The following is a 13,559-nucleotide window of genomic DNA, read 5'->3' as shown; positions in this document are numbered from 1 at the left end:
TCCATCTATATTAAGATCCAGTCTTTAAAACTGGTGAAAAGACACGTCACTCATGCAACTTACAATGGGTTATCTTGCAGATGTCATATTTACATCACATAATAATAATTTACAGATAGTTTTAAATGGATATTAAATTCATGGAAATCACATCCCAAATCTTTCATGATGTGTGATTTGATATCCATTCACAAATAATTAAAGATGGATAGCAAAACTCTTATTATTATTATTATTATTATTATTATTATTAATAATAATAATAATAATAATAATAATACATTTTATTTATAGAGCACTTTAAATGGTACTCAAAGACACTTTACAGTTAAAACACAGTGAAAATGCAGTTACAAATAAAAACAAACAATTAAAAGCATTTAGTTAAAGCATATGGTCAAATTAATCCATATGAAAAAATAAACCTCATGATAGTGGTTAGATCATGGATCAGTGTGAGAGAATTAGTGACTTGACACTTTGCTGTCCTACCACTAGGGGTCATTGTTGCCCACTGTTTAGCTGTTCTGGTCCTTTTTTTCCCTTCCTGACGCAGATGTGACTGGCTGAAAATGACTGGCTGTGTCTGCTGTTTGAATGAAAACAGTTTGCTCTTCCCACTTTTGCACTCTGTGTATTCTATGTGTGCTCTCATCTCTCACACATGCAGTTACATTTTACACAAGCCAACTTCATTATCCTGTGGGAACTGCCGCAGGACCTGCACATATAGATGTCTCAATGAATTCTTTTATGTATCTGATGAAAATGTGTCTTTGGGGAGTGTGTCATCTGGTCGCTTGTGCATATAAAAAAAAACTTAAATATGTAGAAGTCATTTTTCATCTCACCATGGTGCCTATTAAAATACTTGAAAGCAGAGTATGAGGAAAATTGTGGGGATATGAATGGATATTATGTATGCATGAATGGAAAGATGGACAGATATGATTTGACTTCAGCACGCACACACACCCCCACACACACTGGTTCCAACAGTCTTCACCCCAAAGTAGATGAGTAAGACGCATCTCTGACTGTCACGAGCTGGAGAACAGGGCTAATGTAGAAAACATGGATTGCTTGGAGACTTCAGCCTGCTCCATAATGATCACTTGAGGCCAGCTGCAATGTGCATGAGATCACCATTTAGCAAAAAAAAAGTCTGCTTGTGTGTGTGCACGTGTATGTCCATTCAAGTAACGAGTTTACTTAAATGTGGGATGGTAAAAGATCACACTCAACACATTACTGTGTCTCATCTGATCTAAGAAACACACTTTGTTGTCACCGTCCCATACTTGTTTGTCCATAGGAGCCTTTTCATTCTGTCAATGTTGTCTTTGCTCCCATAGCCGATCCCTCTCTCACAAGATGTACTGTATTTCTGTTTGAATAAATACGAAAGTCCAGTCAGAGTAAAAAAAAAAATTGAGTAAAGTATATACTTCATTTAGTTGTCATTTTAAGATATCAGCCATTAACATAGCCTGCAGCTTTAGATGTGATTCTGCAGACAGTAATCGGAAAAACACACTGCTAAAGCTAAATTGTATGTAATTTTACATTATAACCTGTCATGCAGCATGGTGTTATCCTAAATTGTTAGCACTGAGCTAACTGTGGCATTGCAAGTGCAAACATTTTAGCATACGTAGGGCTACTGTCTCTCAACAAGCTACATGTTAGCACGGTTGATGAACTTGCTGAGGTGTCAGCACAAAGCATACTGTCCTCACAACAGTGTTCAGTCTGCTGTGTGTCAGTGTGGTGGTTTCAAAATGTTAGCATAATGTCTGTCAAAGCATATGCTAAAGTGTTAGCATGGAGTCTTCTTTATGTCAGTGTAGTTAGGCCATTAGCATGGAGTTTACTTGCTGGAAACACAGAGTATGTGATGAAGTATTAGCATTGAGCCTGCTGTATTTTAACATAGTGTGTGCTAAAGTGTTGGCATGGTTTCTCAACATTGATTATTCTAAAATGTTATTTGTGTGATTGTAGTGTGTGCAAAAGCATGGAGCTCACTGTATCTCAACCATGGATGTATAAAGAGGACTAGATACAGCATTAGAGATGGTGCCCCATTCATTCTAGCACTAACTTAACAAAACCTGCAGCCTGTTGCACCAGCTGTGTGTAAATTATGCATTTTTTAAATATTAATTATATTAAACATCTTCCGAAGGCCCTAGTTCTCTATTTGGTTGTCTATTCTAGTTGTAAAGTTTCATGACGCTGTGATAATCCTAGAGCTCACAGCAGCTCATTTTATACACTCAGCTCAAGTTTCAAGAAAATCTCTCATGGGCTCATATGGGACTAACATCATCTCACAAGAATTAAAGTGGGATCATTTAAATGACAATAGTCCACACCAATTTATGTAATTCAAAACCTGTTTAAGGAGCCCACTATGCAGAAATATTTAAAAACAGTGGGCAAAAATTATATTATTATATAGTACAATGTGCATAATGAGAAAAAAACTATGTGGTTATTGTCTTAAACTGCAACTGTAAAGAAGAGACTTGTGGGAGCCAATTTTCATTCAGAGGTCACATTTCGCTTTGAAAATTGCCATTAAAAATTCACCTAGAAGAAAAAAAAACTTTGCAGTACTATTTCATCAACTTCCCAATATGATATCCTGACTTTTTTTTTTTTTTTTACCAATAGGTAACTTAGATCTTCTAGTCTAAGAGATAAGATAAGAAAATGAAGCCTGCTATGACCTGTGAGCCCGCCAGCAGGCCGATGAGCCCAATGTATAGTGGGCCAAACAGAAGGCCAAGTGGTTCCAATTCAAATGTGACACGTGCACTGTGTTGAAAAATGGCATACAATGCTGTGTGGTTAAAATACTCTTTTCATTCTGTGACATAACTGGGGCAAGGTAATGCTGTTTCTTTCACTTGACACCATTTTTCCCGAATCAAGTTTTTCTCTCAAATCCAAACAATGGGCCTCATTCACCAATATCTTCTTAAGAATCTTCTTAGATTCTTTCTTACTTCGTTCTTAAGAAGATTTCTAAGAAGACCCTACGTCAGATTCATCAACGTGTTCTTAAGCCGCTGAATTGTTTGCAGCCGTGTTCTTAAATTGATGAATGCCACAATCTTCGTAAAATCTTCGTAAGTAGGACTTAAGAACAAATTTGTTCTTAAGAATGGTTCGTGAATGAGGCCCAATGTCTTGGTGACATTGTTTCCTGACCAAAAAATGTAACAGGGCAGGGCACATCATCCCAACAGTACATACCGTATTTACGGACTATAAGTCGCAGTTTTTTTCATAGTTTGGCCGGGGGTGCGACTTATACTCTGGAGCGACTTATGTGTGAAATTATTAACACATTATTACCGGTATATCATTTCACATGTTATTTTCACACTAAACCGCAAGAGGGCGCTCTAGGCCGAGTATGAGGATGAGTCTGACGTAAGCGACGTAGAAGAAGAAGCGCCGCATCTTCTACCTGCGGAGTTAGCGGAGTTGTTTAAAAGTGACACCGAGGATGAAGATTTCATTGGATTTTAGTTATTTGGAGTGACACGGATGGTTTGGTAAACTTCTTAGCATGTTATTTATGCTATAGTTATCTGGATAACTCTTAATATGTTATGTTAACATACCAGGCACGTTCTCAGTTGTGTCATGTAACGTAAGCATACCGTACAATTATTCAGCCTGTTGTTGCCTCTATTCTATTTTTATTTTAAATTGCCTTTCAAGATGACATGTCTGTTCTTGGTGTTGGATTTTATCAAATACATTTCCCCCAAAAATGCGACTTATACTCCAGTGCGACTTATATATGTTTTTTCCTTCTTTATTATGCATTTTATGGCTGGTGCGACTTATACTCCGGAGCGACTTATAGTCCGGAAAATACGGTACATACACTGTAACTAAAAAAAAGTTTCCATTAAGTCAGAACAACCTGTGCAGAAGTATTAGATGAGGAGTTGGTATTGTTATACAGTAAGGCTCATATCAACCAACACATTCCACTTGGGACACATTCTGTCTTCCTGTGTAAGTGGGTCATCATGCCTTTAGCTGTACAATGGCTTTGGCTTGTTTTAATATACAGCCTGCTGACCCATTTCATTCTAATGGAGCAAAGTAATTGGGATGTGTGTGCGTGAGTATGAGTGATAGTGTAATAAAAGAGAGGAACTATGACGGGACAATGGGAAGGGAAGAGTGGGAGAGTGTGGGGAAATGAGAGAGAACTACACGATCTATGACGAAGGACAGGCATTAGAATAAACAGACCGTGACTGCAAGTCTGAAAGTGTTGAGGCAAGGACTTTTCTAATCTCTGCCCTGATCTGGCCTGCAGCATAAATCACCTCATCTCATTATAAAGCCATGTTAATGCACACAAACCACTCCGAAAGACTATAAATCAACTTCCTCTCATGATTAAAATATCACATTTACCACCAGTTATTTTACTTGATTAATGATAAATACACTTGTCATGAATGCAAACCACCAGTGGTTATAATTAAACCTCTATTTACCTATTAAAACCACCAACTTAAGGTTAATTGCTCCCCACAAGAGCACTTTGAGTCAAAAGGTTTGTGGGAGGATATACATGCAATAAAATTCCATTAAACATTTTTTGCAAAAACACAGATACTGAAATGACTTTTGAAAGGTTGACCCATAACCTCAAGCTCTAATTCTGCTTTTCAGTGTTTTTGAAAGTCGTCCTGCAGCAGTATATTAAGATCTTCAGATCCAGGTCCGCCCCCGACCTTTACTAACCACGCAGCTATGTGTCACAGCTATAATTCACATCTGCCTTTGGTTAGCCCTGAGTGTTCACTCACTATCTAGCTGTCTGACAGCTCCCAGGCCCAGCTGTTATGTATTGCGCCCTGTAGGCTCTGTTCATTACGTGTGAAGGTATAATTATTATCATTATTGTATTTTTTTTTTCCCCCTTCCACATGCTCGCTTAAGCCCGGAGCGACTTTACTGATGAGGCGCCTGTCAAGTTGCAAAAAGGAAGTGATGTCACTTTGCCTGGACGCGCACCAGAAAACTTTGAGGTCAAAGGTGTGTCGTGTCTTGTCAGAGGGGAGACGTGTGTGTGTGTGTGTGTGTGTGTGTGTTGGATATAACCTGAAGCGAGGGTGGGTGAAGGAGTTTGAGAAAAAAGGTTGTGATAATGTTTTGTTCCTAGGAAGCCAATTATGTTCTTCACTGTTCTTCATGGAAAGTGTGTGAATTTTAGGGGTCATCTGGTGAAGAATTCCCAGATGTACCGTTTACATTTACATAACATCCACTTTTGAACCTGTGAACATCTCTCACACTTCATCATCATTATAATCTGGGATGCAAGTGGTCAGGATGGTATTTTGTGTGTGTGTGAGTGTGTTTGTGTGTCTTTTAATCTCCCAAAAAAGACCCCCAGCAGCACACTCCTACAGGTCAGCCAACTTTATATGTTCCAGTTTTACAAGAACAGAAGGTTTTAAAGCAGGGGAAGGCAGCCTTTTCCTTGTGTTGTTGTTTCTTTTCCTTTTGTTGTTGTTTCTTTCCTTTCATATGTATGTGTGCGTGTGTTTGGGTATGTATCCAAATGTGGGCGCGTGTATGTATGCATGTATGTATAATTTCGCTGTATAGGTAAATTATATTTATGTTTTTGTAATACAAGACATGTTTAGACAAGGATGTTAACTTGTCATATTTAAGGAGAGGGGGTGGGAGTTTATAAGTTTTACTTCTTCTCACTCCTTTTCGAATATGTATTCTGTCATGTTAAATGTTTTGTCTGACTCTTTTTTTATTTATTATTATTTGTTTTCATATTCGAAATAAACTTAAATCAAATCAAAATCAAAAAACCTGCATCTCTGGAGCCACATGTGGCTCTTCAGGCCATCTGCAGTGGCTCCCTGTGGCTGTGACAAAAAAATAAATATATGAAATGAAACATTATTTACATTTTTTTTTATTTATCATTGATGTAGGCCCAAAAGCAATTTGTATTCTTCAATTGTAAAAATGTTAAGTTTATATTCACCAATAAAACCTTTTTTTAAATTAACATTTTAGTCAACTAAAATGTGCATCATGACTTCCAAAAAACCTTAAAAAGCTTTAACCTAAAACTGTTGCCAACTTTAAGTCTAGTTTTAAGTTTCCCTTGCTAGGCTAGCTTTTGATTCCAAACTAGAAAAAAATCATTTTAATAAATGCTCATTTTGACCAATTAATCATGTTGGTAGACTAATTAAGACTTAGTAAGCTATTTCATTTTCATTCAAAATAAGGTTTGCGGCTCAATTCGACATTTTTTCTCTTATTTTGCCCAACAATGGTTCACCCCCAAATCTAAAAATACATATTCTTACTCTTCTAGCAGTTTCATGTTGGAACTGTATTTTCTTTCCACCAAACCACACCTGCCAACTGTATCATCTCTCGTCCATTGGTATATGCAGGCTTCAATAAAATAATAACAAAATAAGTTGGGAAAAGAGCAATACAGGTGAAAGGATAAAATATGTTTATGAGTTTATTTCTATTTTGGGGTAGACTGTCTCTTTAAGGACGAGGACCAACTAGTTGATTCATCATGTCTGGTTAATTTCCCCACCTCAGATAAAGAGCAGCACACAGCTTTTCTTTGGGAATCATCCAGGACTCGCTCTCATGCAGTGGATGAGATGTGGCTAGATTTACCTCTGCACAGATGACTGCAGTAGATACAGGATGATTCATTTTATACTGCATGTTCATCATGGGAAGGTTAAAGAAACAGTAGTCGGCGAGGGTTCAGAACAAAAAATGTGCTATGTTGATCTTTATTTGTTTGTGAAAAGAAAAATATGATCCAAGAAAGTTCAATTCGAACAATATATTCATGATTTTTAAAGCTTATCAGACACCAAATGTCTATATTGTGGTTTATGATATTGTGACATTATTTTTTTTCACAGTAATGCGGATTTTGTCCTCAATTATGATGTTTATGTACAACTTGCTGTTCACAACAAAGCAACCCACATAGACTGGCTGTTTGAAGTCTTGAGTTTGGCTTTTTTGGACCATATATGGATGAGAAGGTGGAGGTGGAAAGTAGGATGCTAAATTACCAGCTAATGATGGAGGAACCTAGCTAGTCTTGATTGTGAAGTTCTTATGTAATTCATGTTAACTATATTTACTGGGAGGCTAATTTTGGCTAGCATAAAGGAGGCTAAAAACTAAATGTACTCATGTCAAAAAACAGCCAAATCATGAAAACACTGATAACATCCAAAAAGTTTATGGCTATTTAAAAGTACACAGTGCCATGGATACAAGTTGCTATGCTCTATACTGAGTGACAGGTTACCATGGCAGCCCTGCCCTACATACATTTTATGTGTTTTTTAAAATTCTTTTTTTTCATGCACACTGTTCATTGCACCTTATTGTTTCACGGCACCAACATTTTTATACTGCATATTCATATTTATTCTGCACTGGAATTCTACTCCTTAATACATTCTCCTTCTTTAGACACTTTATTTTTACATTACATTTTATTGTCTATCTATCTATCTATCTATCTATCTATCTATCTATCTATCTATCTATCTATCTATCTATCTATCTATCTATCTATCTATCTATCTATCTATCTATCTATCTATCTATCTATCTATCTATCTATCTATCTATCTATCTATCTATCTATCTATCTAAATGGTACCATAACTTAAAAACATACTGTATTGAGGAAGCCTTGAAACTAGCAACTAGCTAGATTAATTAGGACATTTTTTACTGAGGTAATAAATCAAGTGAGAAGTATCGGGTCATTTTCTCATAGACAATACAATCAAACTTCAGTCTGCAGCCAGTGGAGTCGCCCCCTGCTGGCCATTAAAAAGAATACAGGTTTAAGGTACCAGTACTTCACAATTACTTCACATTTAAGACTGATACAGTTCTTTTACACGGTCTGTCATTGGAGTCCTCTCTGTTGGCATGGTAACTGCTAACACAGCTGTCTCATTGAAATGAATGAGAAGGCTGCATCTTGTGGCGCATTGACCAAAAATAGTCTTTTCACCCCTTACCGACAACTACTGCCAAAGTTTCACTAAACAAGGCTTTTACCTTTGACTTGAGAAGAAACGCTCCTAGTTATACATGAGCTCATCTGTGTTTGTATGATGAAGAAGGATTATTCTAAGATCGCTTTGACAATACATGCTGAAATACCATATAAATTAAAGAGTGAAGTCCATATTTGTTTGCTTTGCCGAGTTCTACAGACACTAAAAATAAAAGACAGCTTGCTGGTTACAGTAATGTGCGCTGTGTGTTCTCTCTCAGGAGTAATGAAAAGTAAGTACAGCAACAGGTGGCAGCTAGGAACCGGTACGGTTTTCCAAGTTTTACGGGTACTGAACATTGTGCTGAGCCCGGGGAGCCAGATGCACTTAAGAAATCGAGTGTCTACGTGCGTGTGTGTGTGTATATGTGTGTGTGTGTGTGTGTTTGTGTGTGTGTGTGTGTTTCGAGGACAAGGGTGTGTAAGGCCAGTTGGCTGTCTTCCCTGCTGCACCTCCTTAACCTAATTAAACATCCCTCCAACAGCCTGGCTCCTTTGCCAACTCCAATCACACACACATATACACACACGCACACACTCACACACGCATACACTCTTACTGGAAATTACAGTGGATTTAAAGGATTTGCAGCACTTCACTCTTCATTTATGGACACTTGGGTCAGATACGCAACATGTTGTATGAATCAGTGTTTGTGTGAGTGTAAAGGTGCACATAAACGTACTCATTCCCTTGTTTTATATCCAGGAAACTTGTACTTAAAATGTTACAACTAACTATTGCAGTGTCCCATAACTTCCAGGAAAGTTGAACTTGAAACTTCCTATATCTTCCCAAGCAAAGGCTTTCATTTGTCATAGGGGGAAAAAAAAAACCTAGCTTCGGGAGTATTATCATCCCAGCCAGAGATTTAGTTTGAGTCCCAGCCTCCGCCCCTCTCCCCTGGCCCGAGATTCTGTCCTGGCGGGGACTAGCGAACGACCACATCCTCTACAACGCGCCTGCCCATCCAGATAGATGTCACAAATAATGGGGGGAGTGCTGGGAGTGTTTGATTTATGTGTGCGCAGAGCCCTCTGGAAGAGGAAGAGTGTGTGACCTGATGGAAGGCCAGGATCCCTAAAAGGGTCCTTCCTGAGAGTCTGAGCCAAGCAGCATTCTTGGCTGGTCTGACCTGAACTCATCACAGAAAGAGAGAGAAGAGTTTTTATGTTGTTAGCACCGATGTGCATTTGTCTAGCCTTCACAGTTCACTCCCTGACTCTTTCTTTTGTATTTTCCCATGAACAGTTTGCATGTGCAAATAAACACAAGTTTAGCATCTCCAAATTTCTTTAAAAACATCTGCTTCTGCTACAACAGACACTGACATAAACACACACACATGCGCTTCCCTCTGGTCACCGTGACATGTGTATTCGCTGTTTTGTTGCCACGACAAACACCATAATCTTCATTTTGGCATGAGCCAGGTGTGTTTCATCAATTGTCCAAATACTTAATATGGACTCAATGATTTATAATGCATCCATTGTGTGCGTTTCGCTCATTCCGTAACAATCCCAGTATGAGTCAGAATCGGATGGTATAATTAACAGAACGATGACCTTTGATAGAGGAAGTTGGACTGTCTGATCCCGCGCCAGTACGATTGTGTACTCTGCTCGCTAGGCCAGCGTCACCGCGGTCGGGAAAAGGAGGGAAGGACGCCTGATTAGTGTGTTTGTGTATTTAGTTTGTGTGTGAGAGAATGTGTCCATGTGTATTTGCTTGTGCATGACTGTTTGCTCTGCGTGCCTGAGCATATTTTAACACATGCTTTTATGAATGGATGCATAATCTGTTTTTTCTCAAATGTTTATATGACTTTTTTAGTGTGTTTGTGTATTAAAAATCACAGCAAAACATCATAAAAAGTTCCTAAATGTAATCTTTGAGTCAGTTATGCAACAGTTGATGGCATATTTGATGTTTTAAAGGGGTTATTATTACAATAGCCTAACTTTATGTTTACCTGAACGCATGCTAAATACAAAAATACAGGTTGTGTGTTCTGCATATGCCTGTATCAGCTTCTCATGTAGGTAGACAGGGCACAACCAAGTGTGTGCATGCATTAGTCCCGGGTGTTGTGTGGATCTGTCGGCGCCCAGCCTATCGCTCCCCGTGGGCACATGAAGGGCGGTATGGTGGCTGGGGGCTGGGAGCTGCTGACATGACCGCCCAGTTCAAAGAGATGGAGCAGGAGATTCAGGCAGAGAGCGAACAGAGCGGCCTTTATATTCACCTTGGCTGAGCCTGGGAAAACTCTGCAGCCCCCCCCGTGTTTGCCTGTGGTTACAGGCAGGGAGGCAAGTGGACTTACAGGTGCTGTATAGTGCTGCTAAGGCTGCGTGATACGCCGGAGTCTGTGATCTGTCGAGAAAAGCTCAACAATATCACATGTATTTCAATGAGAGCCGAGGGCTGATTGATGGCACGTTGTGTAGTGTAGTGTAGTGTAATGTGTGGAAATATCACCAGCAGGTCTGTCTAAAAAGTAGGGGAATTTATCTTTTCTATCCATCAGAGTCAAATTCTGATACTGAGGCTAAAAAATCATATCCAGCTGACCTGTGACCTCCACACTGCAAAAAAAAAGAAAAGTTGGGTGAACTCAAAATTTCAAGGCAACAAACTTCGATTAAAGTTTAAGTTGGACAATTAAACTAAATATTTTAAGTTTTGTTTTTGAGTTTGCTTAACTCTGAATTCAGATTTTTGTCAACTCAACTGTAAGTTGCACTAACTTATAATTTACATTGTAATAACTTGTCAGCTAATATTGCGACCACAATTTTAGTTAGCATTGATACGCTAATGGCTCCTCTTGTAGCTGTAACAAGCAGCGCCACTAGCATCAGTTAGCCGCTAGCATCAGTTAGCTGCTGGCATCAGTTAGCCACTAGCATCAGTTAGCCGCTAGCTTTCGCTAATGACCGAATTTCACCGCTTTCCTGCATTTCACAACAAAGAAATAAGAGTTAGCAGAACTATTGTCCCTTGTTGTGAACCCCAACTTAAAGATATAAGTAACAACAACTCACCAACTTGTTTTTGAGCAGACAACTGGCTTCCTTTGTTGTGCTAAATATCAATCATTTATATTTCCAAGTTTTACTACCTTAAATCACTGTTTTAGGCCAAAAATACTAATGGCTTTCTTGCAGTGCATCCATGCCAATACTATTGGTCATAGTTCACCCATTTTACTTAATTTGCAAAAAACAGGCACAACAAAAAGTAGGATTGGAGTTGGATAAATCATGTTATGATACAAATAACATACAAATCATGCCAGAAATGAACATGTGGAAACCTGACCTACCTTCTCTGCTCTTGTTCAATTGCACCAAAAATGCATGCAAGTTGCAACCTCCGGGCCTGAAAGGTGAAGCCAATGCAAAAGAACCTTCAACCTGCATTATTTCTTAAGGCCAGCAGGGGGCGACTCCACTGGTTGCAAAAAAAACTCTGATGAGAAAATGATCCTACTACTTACTTAATTTGTTGATCATCAGTTTATGGTCTCAGTTATTGTTGAAATGGATGCAAAACAACCATTAAAATTGTAAACAGGAGTTTGCAATTTCAGAGGCAGTTGGGGGTGTTTTTAACTGGATTTTGCAAAAATCAGATGCAGCCATAGCTTGTTTAATCTGAAATGCTAACATTTATCCATGATGTTGTATCCATAGAGCAGTGCACAGTGATGCCGTTACATGTTTGGGTACTGTTATTGGCTGAAGGACTTTGTCTGTCAAGGCAAGTACTACATTTTGCAAGTGCAATGTGCAAATTTAATTTGAATTGGTTATTTTAAATGTCTCCATATATTTAGTTTTTAGTAACTTTGGGGACAACTTCTGCACATGCTCCTTCCTGCCCTGATATTTCTCCAACCCTGACCTCATTGTACCCCATACAGACTCTCTTCATCGTCATCCAGAGCGCAAACAGCAGAAATCCATTCTTCTCTGTCCTCCAGCCTGGCTATCACCTCTGACATTCACGCTTGGTGTTTATGACCTGCAGTCCATGCACTCACACCTGGCTGTAGATACTGTTATACTTGTCGCTTTGCCATCCTGCTGTGCCCCAAAGCTGCAGTGTCACCCCCCCCCCCCCCCCCCCCCCCTCCCACCCCCAGCCACACACAAATTACCCTCCAGGATCTTTATTTTTCCTATATTTTTTAACTCTAACGTATTTTTATGACACCTTCCTTAGAGCTGACTATGATAACACTTGTTGCTGGAGCGGGCTTACGTGTACATTGGCAGGGCCAGGCAGGTGTCACTCAGCAGGCCCTTGCTGTTTTATTAATAGTGTTTTATGTTTCGCCGCAGACGGCTATGAATGTGGCTATTCAGCGGAGGGTGCAAGGAAGGGTTGGTGAGTAAAGCGAAGGAAGCTGCGTGTGTGTGTTTTGAAAGGTAGGCTGGTATGCTGCGCCAGTGTCTGATTTGAGCGATCGAGGGGGTGTCAGTTGTTTGTGTGTGTGTGTGTGTGTGTGTGTGTGTGTGTGTGTGAAGGGAGGGGAGAGGCTGACATCACTCCTTCCAGTACTGAGGGGGTTGTTATTGTTGCCATTCTCGGCTTAGAGGAGCTGGAGCTACAGCAAACATTTCTATGGAACTTCACATCACAGGAGCTCTGTCATTTCCTACTGTACACACACACACACACACACACACACACACACACACTCACACGCACACAGAAACACACACAGATAAATACAGTGGAGACACAAACGCACACATGCTAAGATACAGTCACACAGACTGGCATGAACATTCTCACACATACGTAAGCATGAAAAAAGACCAATGCACTTCACACACACACACACACACACACACACACACACACACACACACACACACACACACACACACACAGAGCACATAATTTCCAGTTTAATTACAGAGCATAGGGTTGACACTGCTGCATTATCACTCCTTGTGAAACCTCCAATTATGGCTCAACATCAGCTGTAAATCTGCCCATATTAATAAAGGGGCTGGGGGTTACAGCTCAGTGTGTGTGTGTGTGTGTGTGTGTGTGTGTGTGTACAGCACAAGTAGACACTTGCATGCACATGTTGCCCAGACTCAGGGCTTAAACACATTAGGCTGCATGCAAAGAACATGCTTTCAGGGGAAATTTATGAAGCCTGACAGCACAGTTCGGGTGAAGCAGTCGTTTTCACTGAATGGAGTTTAAAGGTGCAATCTGGAATTTATTTGACCATCCACACAAGTTTGACTCTGGGAAATAGCTGATGGGGGAATAAGCCTTCTTTAAAACTTTTGTTAAGCCATTGTAACTCAATACAAATGTTATTCATATGAACAAACCTTTGATGCAGTTTATCACTGTTATTTTGGCCTTGTATGAAAAGAATTACATTTA

The sequence above is a fragment of the Centropristis striata genome, chromosome 20, assembly GCF_030273125.1.
Source record: "Centropristis striata isolate RG_2023a ecotype Rhode Island chromosome 20, C.striata_1.0, whole genome shotgun sequence".
In the NCBI taxonomy this organism is placed as follows: domain Eukaryota; kingdom Metazoa; phylum Chordata; class Actinopteri; order Perciformes; family Serranidae; genus Centropristis; species Centropristis striata.
Note: the sequence above shows the minus strand (reverse complement) of the source record.